This window comes from Leptodactylus fuscus, chromosome 6 (assembly GCF_031893055.1).
Source record: "Leptodactylus fuscus isolate aLepFus1 chromosome 6, aLepFus1.hap2, whole genome shotgun sequence".
NCBI classification, from domain to species: domain Eukaryota; kingdom Metazoa; phylum Chordata; class Amphibia; order Anura; family Leptodactylidae; genus Leptodactylus; species Leptodactylus fuscus.
In genome coordinates this window covers 49,729,125-49,750,502 of record NC_134270.1, presented here as the reverse complement: position 1 = coordinate 49,750,502, position 21,378 = coordinate 49,729,125, and the positions used below count along the sequence as shown (strand labels likewise).

Genomic DNA, 21,378 nt, shown 5'->3' with positions numbered 1-21,378 from the left:
GGGTGAGAAGAAAGCTTCATACTGTCTTCACCAGTACACATCTGAAAATGTGTCAGGGTATCGCAAAGGGACGGGGAGGTGGAAATAAAGCTGGGGATCCAGGTCACAGTCGAGCTACTGCGTATCCAATGGCTACTGGAGAGAGGCAGCCAGCAATGCCCCTCGTCATTAGCACAAAGGGACGGGGACGAGGATGGGGACGGGGACGTGGAAATCCAGTTGGGGATCCAGGCCGCAGTCGAGCTACTGAGGATCCAATTTGCTACTGGAGAGGGGCAGCCAGCAGTGCAACAACGTCAAGCATGGTGCAGGTGACGAGGCCCGAGCACCAGGAACCGATGTTACAGTGGATAGTAGATATTGCTTCCAGTGGCATTTGCAACAGCCAGTCAGCCACTACCTCCAGGTGTGTAGTAACACAACAGTCTTCCTCTCCTGGCGATGTAGTGGCCGTGGACCCGCAACCAGAATGTCCCATCAACAGTGCTAATGACGAGACACAGTTCCATGTTTCTGTACCAACTCACAAGTTCCTCATCCTCCTCCAACTCCACCACCATCACCGTTAAAAAATAATTTAAATAACCCCATTAAGATTCACCCCAAGGGCCTTACAAATAATTTTTTAGGGCTCACCCCAAGGGCTTGAAAATAATGTTTTAGGGCTAACCCCAAGGGCCTGAAAATTAATGTTTTAGGGCTCACCCCAAGAGCCTGAAAAATTATTTTTTAGAGCTCACCCCAAGGGCCAAAAACTAAAACTCTGCTGGTTAAAGTCTCAATTCACCCATAGGGCAAAAAACACTGCTGGTACAAGGCTCAACTCACCCCAAGGGCCAAAAACATTGTTAGTACAAAGCTTAACTCACCCAAAGGACCAAAAACACTGCTGGTTAAAGGCTCAACTCACCGAAAGGGCCAAAAACATTGCTGGTACAAGGCTCAACTCAAGGGACTCTAACTTAATTTGGAAGGGCTCACATGAAGGGACAGAAAAGTAATTTTTAGAGGTCTCACCACATCGCACACACACACATAAACCATGACCGTTAAGGGTGGGGGCTGTTGGATTTACCATTGCCTATGCCATCTCTGGTTGTCATGGGCAACATGATTTAAAGGGTGCATGCTAATGTTTCTTTAGCTTAAAATTTGTGTTTCTGTCCATACTAATGTATAGTTTCCATATTGAGTTTGGAGTGTCTAGTTGATAGGCTGTGATAGTAGGGTAATCCTGGGACTTGGGCGTGTTAGGTGCCCCCAGGCATGATTCCCCTGCTGTCCCAGTTGCATTCCAGAGGTGTTCGCATCATTACTTTGGGTGTCATTGCGGACTTGGTGACTCTCATTAGTCAAATAGTGGTTTCCCCTGAAACGAGCATTTTTTCCCCATAGACTATAATGGGATTCGATATTCGGTCAAATAGTCGAATATTGAGGGGCTCCTCGAAACGAATATCGATTATTTCACTACTCACTCATCTTTAATTGCAACCCAAAATCTTTCAGATTTCATGATGACTTGCACACAGTAAAGGCACTCAGCGCCAGAGGCATCAAGACAAGTCCAAAACATCTTTGACCCTCCACCATATTTGACTATTGGTTCTGTGTTCTTTTATTTGTAGGCCTCATTCTGTAAACAGTAGAATGATGTGCTTTATCAAAAAGCTCTACCTTGGTCGAATCTGTCCACAAGATGTTTTCCCATGAGAATTTTTGGCTAACTCAAGGTTGGTGGGATCTGTGTGCTTGCCTGTGTGCCTGTGTCTGTGTGTTTGCCGTGCACTGCGGGCAGTGCGCAGCAAGCACATGGACCCTGTTATAGTCTATGGGGTCCGTGCGCTTTAACTGCACAGCGCTTGCAGTTGTGCTTGTATTCTGTCCTCATGCGGACTCCTTCCGGACGGAACACATAAGCTAGTGTGAACCAGGCATTACATACATTTTGGCAAACTTCAGTCTAGTTTTTTTTATGTCTCTTTGTCATCAGTGGGGTCCTCCTGGGTCTCCTGCCATAGAGTCTCATTTCATTCAAATGACGATGGATAGATCACGCTCAGGGGTGAACCTTCCCCTTTCGCCGCCCGAGGCGAACTACAGAAAGCTCCCCCCCCCCCCGGAGGAGGGGGCGTGGCCGAGCGGAGGGGGCATGGCCGATCGGAGGGGGCGGGGCTTAGCACCGTTCGCCGGCAGAGAACAGGCCCGGAGACTGCCTGCTCTCTGCCTGAGCGTGAGGGGAGGCTGCTGGAGCAGCGCTGCTCCAGTGGCCTCCCCAAACCCCCGCTCGGTGCTAAGCCAGTCCAGGACAGCTTGTCCTGGACTGGCTTAGGGAAGCAAAAATGCCGCCCTCCCTGAGGCCCTGACATAGCGCCGCCTGAAGCGCTCGCTTCAGGTCGCCTCATGGGAGGTTCGGCGCTGTTCACGCTGACACTAATGTACCCTGAGCCTGCAGGACGGCTTGCATTTCTTTGGAACGTGAATGTAGTACTGTGCTATACCGATATCAGCATAATATGATTAGTAGTACTGCACTGTGCCTATATGTGCAGGATAAAAATAGTAGTTCTATGTTATGCCCATATGTGCAGGATAAGAATAATAGTATTATGTTGTGCCTATATGTGTAGGATTAGAAGAGTAGTACTGTGTTGTACCCATATGTGCAGGATAAAAATATTAGTACTTTGTTGTACACATATGTGTAGGATTATGGGGGTGTTGTGCCTCTGTAATATGTGCAGGATAAGCAAGCGTGGCATTCAAATATTTAGCAACAGAGACGGGGTAGGAGCAAATTTTTTTGGGGGAGAGATGGGGGAAAGAGGTGTGGCTATGTGTACAGCATGCCATTACATAATTTCAGCCTACATCTCATTTTGCAGAAAGTCATGCCACATTTGGGGCCCCGTACAGTGTCTCCTGCCCCCCTAATATAAATTATGACTCTGTTTATAGGGTTACAGGGTTGTTTTTTATGTTTTTTATATTTTATAACCACTGGCTAACACGGTACCAAAACAAACATTTTCTGTTTATAATATGAGTTAAACATCTTTCTAATATTGATGCCTACACTTAGGATAGGCTATCAATATTACTTCTGCTGGGGTCGACAGCCATGATCAGCTGTTCCAAGACAGTATGGCTTCCAGTAATATTAATATACCAAAAACTATTTTGTTCACTTGCCGTACAATGCTAAAGTGCCTAAACCCACCAGTACACATTGTATGATAAGTGGGCAGATTAGGCCATCAATATTTGAAGGATGAATAACCCCTTTAAGGCTTGACTCATGCACCTCAGATTCCTCTTAATTTGCTGACCCTCTGGCTCCTTGCGGTGTAAAGTCAAAGCAAAGCTATCCACCACAGCTTTCCCTTGCTGATTAGGCTCGTATGAATGAGCCCAATGATTGGGATGTCTTGTGCTGTGGACCCTGTGGCTAGATTAGTCATGGAATTCATGGAAAATCAATCAGAACGCTTATTTTTTTCAGCTTTCCATTTCGATCTCTGTGGCAGAATCCTAAGTAGGAAGGATTGGAAGGGGCCTGGAAGCATAGAGAAAAGTAAAGTACTAATATAAACCTCTCTATCCCCCTCTCCCCTTCCCCAGCCTGTAGGCTGCAGGTCTCATGTGGCCTACGGCCTACAAGTCAGAAAGTGGTGGGACGGGAAGCCTATTGTCAGGTACCTCCATTTAGCTGCTGTTGCTTTGAGGTTATCATGCCAAGCTGTGAAACTTCTGCAGTTTTCAGGCCTATCCTATGCTGATTCAATTAGCAGTTGCGGAGGGATATTTAAACCCTGTTCCTGCTCATCCAGGTGCCTGCTATTTGGTTGTACTTTAGTGAGGCTCTCATACCCTAATCATTGATGCTGTGATGTTACCTCTAAAACCGACTTTTGGCATGAACATGTTAACTCTTCTAATTCATCCCCCTGGTTTTGATCTAACTTTTGAGTTCACCATGGGTTCTGGTTTGATTTTAGTTTGTGGAGCATTTATTTTTTATTCTTGTTTCTGTGGTGATAACTTGGGCACCAAATTCAGCCTAAGTCCATCTGGCTTCGCAGCTGGTATTGGTGAAGACATTTGGATCTATCTCTCAGCACTCTGAGAGATTTAAATAGTTTCTCCTACTGCATTCTGTTGTCAGCCAGTTCCTGCAATATCTTGTTTGTGCTCCAGAGATACTATCATAACACCTATGGATTCTGCTCTGCAAGCAACAAAACCAGTGTCAGGGTTCCTCTTCTACCCAGTTTAGAGATCTGGTTATAATTTCAACAACTAGGTTAGCAAACTGGTGAAAAGCAGCTGCACCCTTTAGGATAAGACTAGTGGTACTGTGCTGTTAAAGTGCCATTAAGGATTGAATGGAGTGACAGTGTGTGACCACCACTGTCTGCTCTGGGGCTTCCGGTGCTACCAGAAATTGTGTCCCAGCAGCCCTATAGAAGTCAGTAGATCAACAGGAACTAGAATCCAATTCTCAAAGAACAGGCAACAGCATGGACTGAAAGACGTCCAGCAATCTAACACTTATTCCCTATGCAGTGGGTAAGGGGGAAAAGTCCCATTAATGATACAACCCTTTTAAGTGGTCATAGACAGACAAACACACACTCACACACAGACACACACATACGCAGACACCTACAAAAAGATACATACATACACACAAATAGACACACACTCGCAGACACAGAAACACTCACAGATATATACACAGATAATACACACACACGCATCCACAGACGTAAATACACACACAGACAGACAAGAAAATTAAAAATAAAACAAGCATGTCACACAGAGACACATAGACAGATAGATACACGCACAGTCATACGCACAGACACACTCACAGACAGACACATACAGAGACATATAGCAAACATATACCTGACACATCTCCTCTCCGCTGCAGTGCTGCAAGTTAAAGAACCTTTCCAGGACCTGTAACATCCCTGTGCATACATTGGTAAAAATGGCTATATAACTGTATATGCCACATGCCAAAATCTGTAATGGGGCCCCCAATTGCCACGTGCTATCTATAACACTGGTGTCCTTTTAGTATGTAGAGAGGCCTATAGCAACTCCTATAGCTACATCCATGGCCGCCATCAGGAATTTTGGGGCCCCATACAGCCTAAGTGTCTGCCCCCCCCCCCCCCCCGCCGCCATTTTAAAACGACCTTATTTTGCGACACACCAATTCTGTATTACATTTCCCTTTATTTAGCAGCATTACAAGGCTTAATCAGATTCTATTTGCAGGTAAAATCTGCTACGTGTGACCGCGCCTATAGAGAGCCAACACCATCTATAAGAGCCTCCTAATAAATCCTCAGGGCTTATTCACATTGCGTTTTTGGCCTCCCTTGCCGGGATACGTTGGTAACCAGTCAAAATCAGCTGTCAACTTATCCCTGCAAGAAGAACTGGCCATTAAAAAAAAGGGGGGCCTGCAGTTCTCCGTGCAGGGATAAGTGGGGAGCTGATTGTGACTGGTTACCAACGTATCCCGGCAAGGGAGGCCAAAAACGCAACGTGAATACTCCTTTACAGTGAAAGTCCCACCCCCAAACAGGCTGCTATGCTAGTAACATATCAGCCTACATCATTATTATTCTCCAGCTAAAAACTTATATATTATATATTATTGCCCCAGTTCCCTCTCCGCAGTGCCGCACACCCGATGTCCCAACAATCCCCCCCCCCCGTCCACCCTCTAACATCTTTCCATTGCCCCCTGTACCCATACCTCCCAACTGCTGAAGAACCAAAAGAGGGATAAAATGTGCGGCGTGCCGCTGGAAATTTTGCCCCACCCACTGTTATGTTGACTCCGCCCATTCATTAATTTTTCATGTGCCCGCACACTGTATAATCCTCCTACAGTCACCCGTAAATTATATGTCCCTCCTCCGTCTCTCCCCCAGCTTCATATACACCCTTCATCTGCCCCCAGATTCATGTCCCCTCCATTTCTGCCCCCAGATTCATGTCCCCTCCATCTCTGCCCCCAGATCCATGTCCCCTCCATTTCTGCCCACAGATTCATGTCCCCACATCTCTGCCCCCAGATTCATGTCCCCTCCATCTCTGCCCCCAGATTCATGTCCTCTCCATCTCTGCACCCAGATTCATGTCCCTCCATCTCTGCCCCCAGATTCATGTCCCCTCCATCTCTGCCCCCAGATTCATGTCCCCTCCATCTCTGCCCCCAGATTCATGTCCCTCCATCTCTGCCCCCAGATTCATGTCTCCACATCTCTGCCCCCAAATTCATGCCCCCCATCTCTGCCCCCAGATTCATGTCCCCTCCATCTCTGCCCCCAGATTAATGTCCCCTCCATCTCTGCCCCCAGATTAATGTCCCCTCCATCTCTGCCCTCAGATTCATGTCCCTCCATCTCTGCCCCCAGTGTCATGCCGTCCTCTCCTTCATCTGCCCCCAGTTTCACGTTCCACATAATCCACATTACACTTACCTTTTCCTCGTTCCCCCGCTGCTCTCTGCGCGCCTCTTTCTCTTACTGGCGCACAGTTGTAGACGCGATGTGACGTCATCACATCGCGTCTACACTGCCGGGTAGCCGGCGGCAGCGTCGAAGTGAGAAGCTGACACAGGTCAGCTCCTCGCTTCGCCGCTGCCGCTGACACAGATGCGGCTGAAGCGAGGAGCTGACCTGTGTCAGCTCCTCGCTTCGCCGCTGCCGCCTCTCTCGCTGACACATATGCGGCCAGCCGCATATGTGTCAGCGAGAGAGGCCGCAGTTGTGAAGCGAGGAGCTGACACAGGTCAGCTCCTCGCTTCAGCCGCATATGTGTCAGCGAGAGAGGCCGCAGCGGCGAAGCGAGGAGCTGACCTGTGTCAGCTCCTCGCTTCAGCCGCGTATGTGTTCAACTCAGATCTGCGTCAAGCAGGACATACAATGACTGCTGCCGGCGCCAGGGGGCCCGGGCCCCCCCCATTTTTAAATTTGGCCGGGCCCCTGACGCCAGTAGCAGTAGTACTGGCCTATCGGCGGCCCTGGCTACATCACTCTTTCCACTGTATGTAATACTGTATGTTGTCACTTTATGTAATGTTGCACTGTCATACCAGTAATAGGCAGCTATGTCTTTAAAAGAATTTACCACTAGGCTGGCCAGAGACAACGGTCCATCATAAGACTAAGGACATGTGAGGTAGCGGGATGTGACAATGAGTTTTCTCCTTCCTCAGTTAGGAGGAGGAAGTAGTGAGGAATCCCTAGAAGGAAGAAGTGAGTTAACACTCCCCAGCTAGTCTGATCTCACATTTCTGTTCTTACAGTCGGCTGCTCTCATCTGACATAAATGTTTTTTACATTGGAGTGAACGCTGAAGGAGGGGGCTCCATTTACATATGTCATTCCAGCACAGTTTAAGGTCAATGCTCTTATCCTATGTTGGATAAGAACAGCAAACTGGAAGAAGAGAAATATGAACTTAGACTAAGGCAAAAGCGTAAAGTCATGCTTTAAATGTAGAGTCCTACCATGTAAAGTCAGCTTAGTGTTATTCTGCAGTCAAGAGATGGGAGAAATCACTGCTCAACTTTAGAGAAGGAGTGAGCAATAAGAGACTGTGAGGTTATCTATTATATAGCTACAACCTCAAAGTCTCTTTATTGCTCACTCCTTCTCTAAGGTTGAGCAGGGATTTCTCCCATCTCCTGACTGCAGAACAACACTAAGCTGACTTTACATGGTAGGACATTTAAAGCATGACTTTACGCTTTTGCCTAATGGGTCAGCACCCCACAACCAGGAAATTGCAATCACTTTGTGGATTAGGGAAAGGATTCAAAGCACACTTTGTGAGAGATAAATTGTCCCTGCAAGGAATACACTGACTGACATGGGAGTTCCATCATAAAACTTCAGGTCCAGCCAAAGTGAAAGCTACCTAAAAAAAACCTCTGCCTCCATTATATGGATAAAGTTTCCTGTTTCACCTGTTCTTCTACAAGTGAAAACCAAGTTGTTACTTCTACACCATCATCTGCTGACTATTAATACTGTACTCACTATTAAGGGCACTTCAACCACCATTAGGCTCAGGTAGGCTCTCCACTAGAACGTGACCAAGATTCCTTTGACGAGCACTAGAGGGCCTGCCAAGATGACTACTGCTACTTGTACTCCCAACCTCCTGGCCTTCCCCCATTAGGCACTCCTTGAACACCTTCTACATACAGCACAGCCAGCACAATTATAGGATTAAAAATACATCTACTGCATTGCACAAGGCTACATAAATATTGTTATTGTACAGGGCTATGTAAATATTGAAAGGTGGTTTGTCCAAACCACTTATATTATAATTAGTCATCGGTTGTGCCATGGGTGCTGTTCTTTCTGGGCCACCCTAATTACAGCCTTTGCGTATTATGGCCTAAAGCCTTGTAGTCATGTTGCGTAGGAAAGTCTCCCTAGTAAAGTAGTTTTCCAATGCCTTCCCATTTTACGTTTTTGACTGGCAGAGCTGTTTTAACACATTAGTGGGCCCCGCCAAATAACTTAATGTTAAGCGTCCCCCACAATATAGTGTCCCATCAAGTAGCTACCACATAATGCCCCTGTCCCTTCAGTAACCATTCAATCAGATATATATATATATATATATATATATATATATATATATATATATATATATATATAAAACTTCATTTAACTTAATTGCTAACCTTGCCGCTCTGGTTAATGTTCCAGACATTATCAGTCAAAGTCTGAATAGAAGAATATGGAGATGATAGCTCCATGCTCCACCCTTGTATTCAACTTTATTTGTGTCCTAAGGATGCAGATAGAGTTCATATTGCTCCCTGCCTCCTGTACTAACAGCAGAACAGCACCTCAAATGCAAGACCGGCTCATTGGTTCCAGGTCTGCTGAGGGAGCACCCACTACTATAGATGCACTATTTGCCTATGTTTAAAGTGGTCCTGCTGTTCAGAGATATGTTGTGATCTGGAGGCAAGCATAGTGAACTTAGCATGTATCTGACAAGTGGGACATATAGGAGCCAAGGGGAAGCCTTTGTTAAACCTGTATAAGCTAGTGAGGGCAAAGCGAAGGAACAATAGCCTCCATGGCAATTAATACGAAAAAAAATAGTTCAACATCTAATGTATGTATTGCTACTCCTTGTAGTATAAACCAAAAAGAAAAGGCACTCACTTTGACATCATAGTTGCTGCACGGATAATTCTAAGGAGTTCTTCCGGCTAAGAACGTGGCAACACGGATACAATTCCAAGAGGTGGAAATCCAGCAGAGTTAAACTTTCTTAAAAAATTCCTTCTTTATTTGAGTACAAAAAACATAAAACACATCTGATGGTACCAATAAACCAAACCAACAACTGCAACAATCCAAAAAACATAAAACACATCTGATGGTACCAATAAACCAAACCAACAACTGCAACAATCCAAAAAACATAAAACACATCTGATGGTACCATCAGATGTGTTTTATGTTTTTTGTACTCAAATAAAGAAGGAATTTTTTAAGAAAGTTTAAGTCTGCTGGATTTCCACCTCTTGGAATTGTATCTTTGTTAAACCTGGACAGCTGACACCAAGAAATTGCTTTGTGTTGCTTTCATGATGAGAGAGGTTGCTGAACGTTCAGAGAATCTACTGTAAAGTTAAAGAGGACCTTTCATCAGATCGGGCACATGCAGTTTTATATACTGCTGGAAAGCTGACAGTGCGCTGAATTCAGCGCACTGTCGGCTTTCCCGATCTATGCCCGGTGTAAAGCACTATCGGTCCCGGTACCGTAGCGCTTTAGTGTCAGAAGGGCGTTTCTGACACTTAGCCAGGGACGCCCTTCTGCCCAGCAGCGCCTATCGCGCTGTACTGCTCCCCAGTCTTAGAGCACAGCACGATAGGCGCTGCTGGGCAGAAGGGCGTCCCTGGCTAAGTGTCAGAAGCGCCCTTCTGACTGTAAAGCCCTACGGTATCGGGACCGATAGCACTTTACACCGGGCACAGATCAGGAAAGCCGACAGTGCACTGAATTCAGCGCACTGTCAGCTTTCCAGCAGTATATAAAACTGCATGTGCCCAATCTGATGAAAGGTCCTCTTTAAACTCTGCTACAACTAACTAATTGCTGTTAACATCTTTGTGACTGTGCAAGTGATGGTGACAACAGGAATCCTGCTGCCTTGTCCTTGGGTAGGTCAGTGTAAAGGGTATACTTGGCCTTACACAACCTGTTGATATAGTTGATTAGGGCCCTTTACAATATGAAGCACAACATTAAAAATATTACCTATAATCTCTAAGAATTCCCAAATATATTGCAGAATCAAGACCTTAAAATGTGGGTCACAGGGAGAGGCATACATGGAAAGCATCAGACCTCAGCAGGACAGCCCCACTTTCCTCTGATAGAGCCGCCAATTGTACTATGATTATATTTAAGGGAATAAATCATATTTTTCAGACTATAAGATGTAAGATATAAGATAGTCCTGAAGTTCTAGACTCCACTGACTGGTTGCTTAAAGGGGTTGGCCACTTTCAGACCAATGATGACAAACAAATGTACAATAAAAAGAAATACAATTTTCCAATATACTTTCTGTAACAATTCCTCACGGTTTTCTAGATCTCTGCTTGCTGTCATTCATTCTGTTACTTCTAGAGGATAAAAGTCTGACCATGGTCATGTGATTTACGGTCCATGGTCATGTGATGAGTGCACAGGTGCCGCTCGTTATAGTCACAGCACAATATTCAGACAGCTGCCTGGTAATCAGCTGTGCACCTGTGTGCACATCACATGACCATGGACCGTAAATCACATGACCATGGACCGTAAATCACATGACCATGGACCGTAAATCACATGACCATGGTCAGACTTTTATCTCTTAGAAGTAACAGAATGAATGACAGCAAGCCGAGACCTAGAAAACCATGAGGAATTGATACAGAAAGTATATTGGAAAATTGTTTATCTTTTATTGTATATTTGTTTGTCAATATTGGTCTGAAAGTGGCCGACCCCTTTAATGATTGGGAGAAGCGCTGATAAAATGCTTGTCCTGATCAGAGAGTTGTGCAGATGACATCATGGTGCTGTGCACATCCTTTGTGACTACTGAGGCCCAATCACAGGCCACAGCAATGACCACAGGGCGCATGACGACAGATGAAGACTGGAAGAGGACATTGGGGTTGACCAGATGCAGTAAAGATCTCCAGAGAAGGGAGGCAATGTATTTTTTTTGTTATTTTTCCTCACCTCTCCTAAGCCACCACTTATTATACTGTGGGGTCTGATGAGATATGTCACCGATCACAAGGGTGTATACAATGGAGTGAACGTTCAATAGTAAAGAACCAAATTTGTTCCTCTCCTGGTTGCATTTCAAGTCAATGCCCTCTTCACTCTTTTTCTCTATTCCACATCTTAACATATCTGAAAATGAAAATAGTCATTTTATTAGTTTTTATTAGACTGGATTGTCCTGTTCCACAGTCCTCAGGGTCACAAGTATCCCTGCACATGAAACTCATGGCAAAAAGGGCAATGACTATAAAACCTGTTTTCATCTAAACGGATCATATTGCTCCTTAATAATACAAGCGATATAATAATACAATCTCTATGTATGCTGCCTCAGCCTCTCGCACAAGAAGCTAGGATACATAAAAGAGAGATGTCTGCCCGCTCTATTCTGTATCAGTCATCGGTGTCAGCGAGTAGGGTTACCTGACTGTCTGCTCTGAGGATAAGCAAAGATCTAATGAGAGGAAGATCAAAAGAGCTTTGTGTTCATAAACAATGGTGTATTTTGTGCCGTACACAATGATACACTAGCTGGTTTATTTAAAGGACTATTATGGGCTAAACACAAAAAAAACAAGATTTGCCTTTCGAAAGTTTCTTCCATCCCAATGCCCTTACTTCTCCCACATGTTTTTACATTCATCCGATCTGACCTAATGCTTCTTTCCATTGAATGAAGAGAAAACCAAAGCTGTTCTGCTCAGGTGCTGTGAGCATGGGCTGCAAAATGAACAGAAATAGGACCTGTAACTAACACACTTACGATTGTGGCCTTAACACAGGTCACATGTTGCAAATACGCAGTGGGGAAAAATGCCACGTTTTACAGTACCTGCAAAGTGGAAGAGATTCTGGCTATCCCATTCACACATTGTACCGCTCCTTCTTATTCTAGGCACACTGCTGTGATGTCATGTACGACTGGAACAGGAAGAAGTTGGGAGGGGCCAGAGAGCAGACAAGGAAATATTGATATTTACCCCTTATCCTACTCAGTTTGTAGGCAACAGGCTTAATGTAGGAGGGTCAAGTACCATGTGGAGGGTTAAAAAAAGGGATTGTTTCTGTTGTGGGAGGGCCAAAAAGAGGTGTTTGTATACCATGTGGAGGCCAAAAAAAAGGGGGCATCATACTTTGTGGGGTCCAAATAAGGGAATTTTTTGATCTGCAAATGGAGGACGTGCCCTACAATTTTAATTAGGGGGCCCTATCAAACACCCAAAGATAGCTAGGTTGGGCATCATTTTGAGGGGGAGATGCCTTTCCATAGTTCAACTCAGGCAGCAGAGAGGCAAAGCTCATGCTTGGCAGTGGCGTAATTAAGAATGGCGGGGCCCCTTGGCAAACTTTTGCCATGGGCCCCCCCACCCGACAAACACCGAAGACCTCGACCAACCCCCTCCCACGCATTCCTGTGTGCTCTATTATGCCCCATAGTGGCCCCTGTACACAGTATTATACCCCATAGTGGACCCTGCAAACAGTATTATGTCCCATAGTGGCCTCTGCACACAGTATTATGTCTCTTAGTGGCCCCTGCACACACTATTATGTCCCTCAGTGACCCCTCCACACAGTATTATCCCCCATAGTGGCCCCTGCACACAGTATTATCCCCTATAGTGGCCCCTGCACACAGTATTATCCCCTATAGTGGCCCCTGCACACAGTATTATCCCCCATAGTGGCCCCTGGACACAGTATTATCCCCCATAGTGGCCCCTGCACACAGGATTGTACCCCATAGTGGCCCCTGCACACAGTATTGTACCCCATAGTGGCCCCTGCACACAGTATTATGCCCCACTGTGGACACCCATAAACAATTATTATACTCTGGGGTCTTTTCAGAAGCCTGCCCGGATCATGGAGAGGTAAGTAACAGTGTTTTTTATGTCTCTTGCCTCTCCCAGGCCTCCGATCATTATACTCGGGGATCTGAATAGACCCTCGAGTATAACGATAGTGTTTGTGGGGCCCGTGGTGTCACTTACCGATCCCGGCCCAGCCAGAATCGGTAACTAAATAGGGCCCGTTACTAGTGGAGTAACTCCATCCGGTAATGGCCTATTAAGAAAAAATAAAAAAAACGCAGCAGTAGCAGTTGTCACCGGGCCCCTAATGTCCCGGGCCGTGTGGCAGCTGCCTCTGCTGCTATGGCGGTAGTTATGCTACTGACTCTTGGTGTCAGATAGCTAACAAAAGACAAACTAAAAATGTATGTAAAGCACATGGTAAATACAAGAGGAAGACTTTTGAAATTCCCATCTTAGAAGTTCCAAATGGTCATATATTACATATTTTATTTAACATGGGAAGAATATTGCATATTCTTCCCATGTTCCTTTGCAGTGGAGCGCTCATGGCTTAATAAGACTCCACACACCTATAGGGTGGTCTCTCCCTATGGCGTGACGATATCCTCTTAGCCCTGTCTAAGCCTCTCACCTCTGCCAGATCAGTCCTCTCTGCGCCAAGCTGACAAGATGCAAGTACATCGAAACAGCTGTCCTTTGCTGAGAAGACTGTATCTGGTATAATCCCAACATCATTGCAAACAAAAGCCTCTGAGAAGGTCGGCATGATGTTAAAGTGAGCGCCCTCTACTGGCTTGCTTGACTGAGACTCTGTCTTCCTAATTACATCATGGAAGATAAACTTGCACATTCTCAGTCAGTGCCCTCTATTGGTGTGCATACTTGAGGCACTGGCATCCTAATTACATGATGGAAGTCAGATTTGCATATTCTTCCCATGTTCCTTTGCAGTGGAGCGCTCATGGCTTAATATGACTCCACACACCTATATGGTGGTCTATCCCTATGGAGTGACGATATCCCCTTAACCATATTTTATTTAAATCATTGGTTCAGCTTTAATGCCTCAGTGGCGTTACATTGTATTAGGAGATCTTGCTCAAACCAAACAGGAGACTAAACATTTTCAATTCTATCTTTACCTTTGGCCACATTCGAGGTTTCAACACAATACCTAAAAATGGACCAGACATCTCTACTTGTTCAGTCAATGATTGACGCAAGCTTCCTTCTGCCATATAGTCATAGCCTCACTTTGTAAACTTTAGTCAATTTCTATAAAACATTTACATAACTGACGTCTTCCATACATTTCTATCTGTGTGTCTGAAATCTTATCTGTGTACTCGTCCTACCTGCTTATTCCATGTTGACAGTAGCAAGATCTGACTTGTTCAGTTCCATTGTAAGTTGTAATCTTTTCATTTCGTAAGTCAACGAGAGGAAAAGTGGCATGAAAAGAATACAGTAACTGGTGTTTACTCAAGGATATAGAGCTTTATTTCTCAATGGATTTTTCAGATTAGTCAATATCAAGGACCTTATGTCAAGGAGAATTTTGGTTTGGTTTGGTTCCAGCAGTTGACTGATAGTTGGGTTGTATTCAAGATGTTTTCTAAAAAAAAAAAAAAAAAAAAACTGAGGAACCAATGCTAAGGCCTTATTCACACTACCATATTCCATTTGAAATATAGTCCGTGTATGGGTTGTGACTGGAACTCACTGCATCATAGAGGTTTAAAATGAAGTTCCTGAAAGGTCAGTGCACTACTGTACTGAACTCACAATAAGATGTCAGATGTACAGTAGTAATATAGCCATTAAGGAACTCGCTGCATTGTAACTCACTATGAAAAAGAAAGTTCCATTGTCACTCTGGAGGTTATTTGGTTATTTCGTGTTAGTAATCCCTTACTGTAAGTAGTAATGAGACCACTCTTGATTATGCCTAAGTACATCAATGTGACTATGGAGACAGCTGTAACTTTTGGTAAATTAAAAATTGTTTAGAACCATGTATGATGTTGAACTTACATATATGAGATTCATCACATCCATGTGCAGCACACAGCGTTCTACCTATCAACTAAACAGGCGTGGTCGAATGTAGCCCAATGAAGTGGAGAACAGGGTTGAAGATTGTATTGGTTTGAAGTTCAACCAGCAGAGGACCAAATGCAGGGGAGTGCCTAGTAGAAAGATGGTGCCATGGAAAGATCAAAGTGGTCTCCCCAATGTGACCTATCCGTAAACATTCTGATTTGGAACAATGCGGTCTTCCTATTGAAATGACTATTTTCATTTGGAGATATGTTAAAATTAAAAGAAACATGCAAGTATCAAAGGGGCTTCCACATGATGTACCAGGTTTTTTGCCGTCCAGGCCCAAGGGCAGATTTTTAAACTTTGGGCAAGTTCCCCACTTCTTTGTTTGCTACAAAGCAGTTACCAGGAATGGTTGTCATGCATAGTTCTCACAACCAGAAGCAAAAGGGATGTGAACAATTAGGGCTGGCGCCATTCCCTCCCCAGGTTCCTAAATAGCTCCATGGCTTGCCTCTATGCAGACCCTTGAATACCCTTCCAAATATATGAATGGGAGTCTCACATTATTGTCCCTTTTACACAGGGAGTCTATCACATCCCCCAGGCATATTCAACTACCTCCAAGACCACTCATTCCCGATCACTGCCCTGTGTAAACAGGAAAGTAATCAACCAGTAGATCAGAGGTGCTCACACTTTCTCAGCTACTTTATTAGCTGACCAAGGCAAAATATCTACTAGGGCGGGGCCGGGGCAAGCCTGTGGGTGGGGCCAGGGCGGGTCTGTGGGCGGGACCGGACAGGATTGTGGGCGGTGCGGGCATGTCTGTGGGCAGGGCCAAGCATGTGGGTGGGGCCGGCGGATAGTGAATGCAGGAGACAGCGGCGTTCTGTGGCTGCCCAGGGATCCCTGCTGTCTGCTTCTTCACAGCACAGGCAGAGAGTTATCTCTGGACACTAGCAGCCCCGCCAGCCAGTGTCTGAAGATGACTCAGCCTGCACTGTGAACAAGCAGACACCGGGGATCCCTGCCTCCCGCGATCGACCCATACGTCCTTTGCGATCTACCAGTAGATCGCGATAGACGTATTGGGCACCTCTGCAGTAGATGAACAAATGTATGTTTTATACAGGTCAAAATATTATAGAACATCTTCTCTATCAACTTGCACTGCACGGGATACAAAGACACGCCAAAGAACAAAGAACCACTTCTCCTTCCTAATGTGGGTGGCATGCCACTTGTCCGACATTTATGGAGCCGCTGTCTACCCCCAGAAATTCAACTCAAATTCACCAATGAGAAAGCCCAAGAGAACATAATATAGGAGATGCAGGGACACTGGACTGCAAATCCAGGACATAATGCAGCCAAACCCATCCCTGACACAGGAAAAGAGAAATCTGAGCATGATAAAAGAAAGCTGTTTACTACCTGTGAGGAACACCCTACCTGCAATAACACAAACAGCTAGTCATAAGTATATCAAAGGACATACTTCATCTCACAATCGCCTTACAATTGTAGAGATTGTTGAATTCTCTCAGTGCATGCTGTGCACAGAGAAAGTTGTCTGCAGACATACTATAAGGATACAAAAGTGCCTCCCCTCTGCATTCACTGTGTGAAGACAGACAGTCCCTCCTCCTTTCACTTACTGTGAAGTCATCTTAAAGCGTACTATATCTATGGACGGGCCTTCCATAGTTACATGGAATGAGCAGCAAATTACCTAGAATGGAGACAACTAGCGCAAGGAACTTTAGGTTTTCAGGCAGAATTAATAAAAATGAATAACATTTTGGTCTATAATCCCATGCTCTATTAAATGAGACTAGCGTTCCTGAAAAGTTAGTGACTATTTGAATGCCATCCATAATTCAGGGTAAAGGGATCTCACATTTGTGGCATTGCATGGAATCTAGCTTTTCTGTTTTGTATCATAGTCAATAGATATTGTTTCAAGGTCCATACCAAGATGTGAATATGTAGAAACGAAGTCTTCTAGTTCTATATACAAAATGTTATCTCAGAGGTGAACTATGTTTAGAGAATTGTTTAGAGTATTGTCACTCCTTGGGGAGAGACCACCATATAGGTGTGTGGAGACTTATTAAGCCTTTAGCACTAAGCCTCTCACCTCTACCAGGTTAGTCTTCTCTACACCGGGCTGACGAGATGCAATAACATCAAAACGGCCGTCCTCGGTTGAGAGACTATACCTGGTAATAATCCCAGCATCATTGCAAAACAAAGGCCTCTTGGAAGGTCGAGCATGATGTTAAAGGGAGCAGCCTTTATTGGGCTATTTCACTGAGATTCTGTCTTCCTAATTACATCAGGGAAGACAGGCTTGCACATTCCAGTGAGCGCCCTCTATTGGTTTGCAACACTGAGGCACCTGACTTCCTAATTACATCATGGAAGACAGATTTGCATATTCTTCCCATATGGTTAGAGAAGTCACACAGCCAAGGTACCAAGCAAACCACTTCCCAAAAAGGTTCATCTCAATTGTATTTACTTAACCCAAGTCAAGTGAATCTTGGTTACAGTTGGTAATGGACCCATGGGCCCACTAAAGTAATCACACCCTATGTACAGAGCTTTATAAATTATAACAAATAAATGTAACCCATCCGGTGGAACGGACAGAACTAAGATAAAAAGAGCAGTGCAAAAAACCATGCCAATAATGAGTTAATTTTTCTATTAATCTCTGCAATAACTTTTGTAAAATCCATAAATGTTATATGCCATAACCAAATCTCCATCCCCATCGATGCGCTACTTAATGTATACATCTGGTAATTGGCAGTAATTGCTGCAGATGTCTAGGGAAAATCACTGGGGTTTCAACAAGATAAGCAGTTAAAGCGCCGTAAAAGCATAAAAAGGGAGGGAGGCATTTCTGTTCTGATAAACAGCTTGAGAGGCAGGAGTATAGCCCAGTGCCAGCAGATCTGAGAAAGCACAAGGTCGTGCTAAACAGCTATTCTTCAGCTCAAAAGCAGAAAATTGACTGGAGACAAATCTTCTCCGTTGGAGAACTGTCTAAATGACAAATTATCCTATTTCCCTTGACCATATGAATGTTGCATAGGAGGTAAAGGATTGATGTCTCCTGACGATTGGTACCTGAATTACTGCATGGCTGGAAAATATGGAAAATGCACACTCTACAGAAAATGAGGCCTTCACTGCCACCGCCATGGACTTCACGCAAAGTTTGTATAAAGTGTTTTTCTTCTAAAGAGAATCCAATTTTCATTGAATTCAGCTATTCTTGAGGCTCTTACATCGAAACGGAATCGTCTGTATAGGCTGCAATGAATAGGCTAAAAGGACTGAAAATGTCCCATAGTCTTTCTGCCATTATCAGTAGTCTTCGCGTTCCGTAAAGAAAAAAAAAGAGAGCAAAGGAAGGGTTAACTATATTCGTACTGCTAGCGAGTGGTGTAATCCTGCCTATCTAGCCTCCTGCAGTACAATCCTTTTGGCAGCTGGTAGCTACCCCATACTGTTTATCAGAGGTGGGGCAATGGCAAATTTGTATACATAAATAATAATAATAATGGTGCCAAAAGTGGATAGGAGCGAATTTTGATGACACACTAAGTCAAGCTATCATATTAAGCCAATGTATATTTAATTTGTACTGTGTACATTTCTCATGCAGATGTCCACCCCAGACCTAGCTCATGCCCTGGTATCTGGGATCTTCAAGCTCCACCTCTGCTTTATGTAAATGATGTGCACCTCATTCTGCAAATACACTGTCTTATAGACTGGTTCACATCATACAGTTCTCTGGAAGGACTGGTAAGTCAGTAGCATCAAGCTAATTCTGATTATGAAGTTCATTGTAAAGGGGTATACATAATGCAACCTGTTGGAGGGAACAGGATGATGGGAGCAGTAGAAGCAGTTGTCAGTGGTGGCCAGTAAGCACTCAACCAACTCCTCCAGTTCAGCTCCTGAGTTGGGACATTGTTGAGGGAGTTGTGCAGTGTACCTGATGGTGGTGGTTCCTCTGGGGGTGATGGTAGTCTTCAGTCTTACTCAGTCAGGTGATGGAGGTTGGAAGGGCCCATGATGGTACTTTTAGGAATGACTCAGGAGACAACATTGATGAACTTTAGTAAAGAAATGCAACAGCAATGGATGCAGCAGTTCAGTAGGAGTTTCACTGTAAGATGTGGTATGAACCAGGTTAGGGTTCTCAGTATGGGATGCCCAGTATTTAGATGTTTAAATCCAGTGACTAATATCTCCAATTTCTGTATATTTGTGTTCTTGCCTCTCACACAATATGGGGGCTCGATAAAAAATAAAAAGTCCCTAGAATGCCCTGTCTAAGTGTGGGGGTGCAGGCTCCAGTCTGTGAGGTTATTGGATAACCTCAGCCTCTCCTCCCTGTGGCACTTCTCTTTGCTACGCTTACTGGAGGCTGATAGCAATGGCTCTTCGATATCTCTGGACTGAGCTGCAGCAGTAATAAAGATGGGCAATGATCTTCTCCCTCTTACTCGCCCACACACCACTTTACCTAATTTACTGCACACTCTGAGAGTTTGCGGTCAGCTATCTGACCATATGGTTAGCTCCTCTAAAGCAGAGACCCTACCGATTAATATCCCCCTTGATCTTCTGTCTGTCCTTCAAAGCATTCATTTTCAATGGAAGACCCACTCAATCCGTTAGCTGGGGATCTATATCACGCCGTCCTACACTTCTCTGTACGCTGAATACTACGCTTGGTTGTTTCATGAACATAAAGCCCTATTAGATGAATGATGTCCCCTCCCTATCTCTTTTTTGGTTCGTTTGATAGCGTTCAGATGTCCATACTACAAAAGATACTGTATTATTTAGAGACAGTGCCAGTAGCAGTTCCACACTCTGAATTCCTCAGTCTCCAGAAAGTTCCAGAAATTTTTTTATCCTATCTGGAACACCAAGCATCATCGTATCTCTACATCAGTGATGTTGGCAGGAAGAGATAGTGGGGGGCTGGCGCTGCCGGATATTCTTCTCTATTATTGGGCGAACCAACTGAGATGTATCTCTTTTTGGGCAACTTTGCCTGCATACACTAAATGGGTGGAAATAAAAAAAAAAACTATGCATCCCAATGCCCTCTTACGGACTCACTTGTCTTCTCTCTCCCCTTCTTCCTCTTTGGTGGGAACTATTTGGTTTACTGTTACCATTTGGAATACATGTAGTAAACCGTTCCCTTTTGCTATCCAGCACTTTTCGAAGGTTTCTCTTCTGTTTATCCCGCTTCTCGTGGAGGGTATGATGTCTGCTATGGTTTGTACATGGTCGGCTGCAGGTTTGTTCAGGTCAGAAGATATGATTGATCCCGCTAGTTTGGAGACCAGGCTTCTCGATAATTTTACCTCTATTTTGTGCCTTCCAAAATCGGAAAGGTTTCATTACTAGCAGGGCACTCACTTTATTCGTTCCCTTTATGGTGGCTTAAAGGTTTCACTTCCTACCCAGTTTGAGAGTTTGAGGGCCTTATGTCTGCTATCTACCAGATTCTCTCCCTCCTGGAGAGCAGAGGTCCTCTGGTCCATCGATACATGTCCTGGTGGGAGGTGGCCATAGGGAAATCAATTTCCCAATAGTAATTGAAGATCATTTGGTCTTGGGCCTAGAAATCCTCCACCCGCGTGACATTTAAAGAGACACAGTATAAGCTATTGATTCACTGGTACCACACACCGGCCATCCTGTGCTCCCTCATTCAGACTATTCCCTCTGATAGATCGCAATGTCGTAATGCAGGTGACTCGTTGTTCCACGTCTTTTGGGAATGCCTTATAATACAGGGATTCTGGGCAGAGGTCAAGGTGATGACTGATGCCCTTTTCATACAAGGAGTATCCCTGAGTCCTAGGATCTTTTGAAAAGACCACCAGGCTCTTCCTCTATTTGTGCACAGCTGCTTAGACTTTAATTGTCATATCATCTTTTTTCCATTGTATTCAATACTATAGTAAAACCCTTTAATAAAAATGTGTGGGTTGGGCAGGACCATGGGTACTCCCAAAAGGAAGGGTGTACCTCCATTCCCTGTGGGACAGCTGAAGGCATGCAAAGCTATGTACACAAAAAAGCCTTCTTTTATTGAATTCAACAGTAGAGGACAT

At 44.6% G+C, this 21,378-nt stretch overlaps 1 protein-coding gene and 1 pseudogene across 1 annotated transcript in view; one reads left to right on the top strand and one right to left on the bottom strand.

The window, feature by feature from the left end:
• The window catches only part of MMEL1 (membrane metalloendopeptidase like 1), a 142,250-nt gene that overhangs the window by 7,223 nt on the left and 113,649 nt on the right, over positions 1 to 21,378 (top strand). The window lies entirely within an intron of this gene.
• LOC142211066 (small nucleolar RNA SNORA17) lies at positions 6,682 to 6,790 on the bottom strand (annotated as a pseudogene).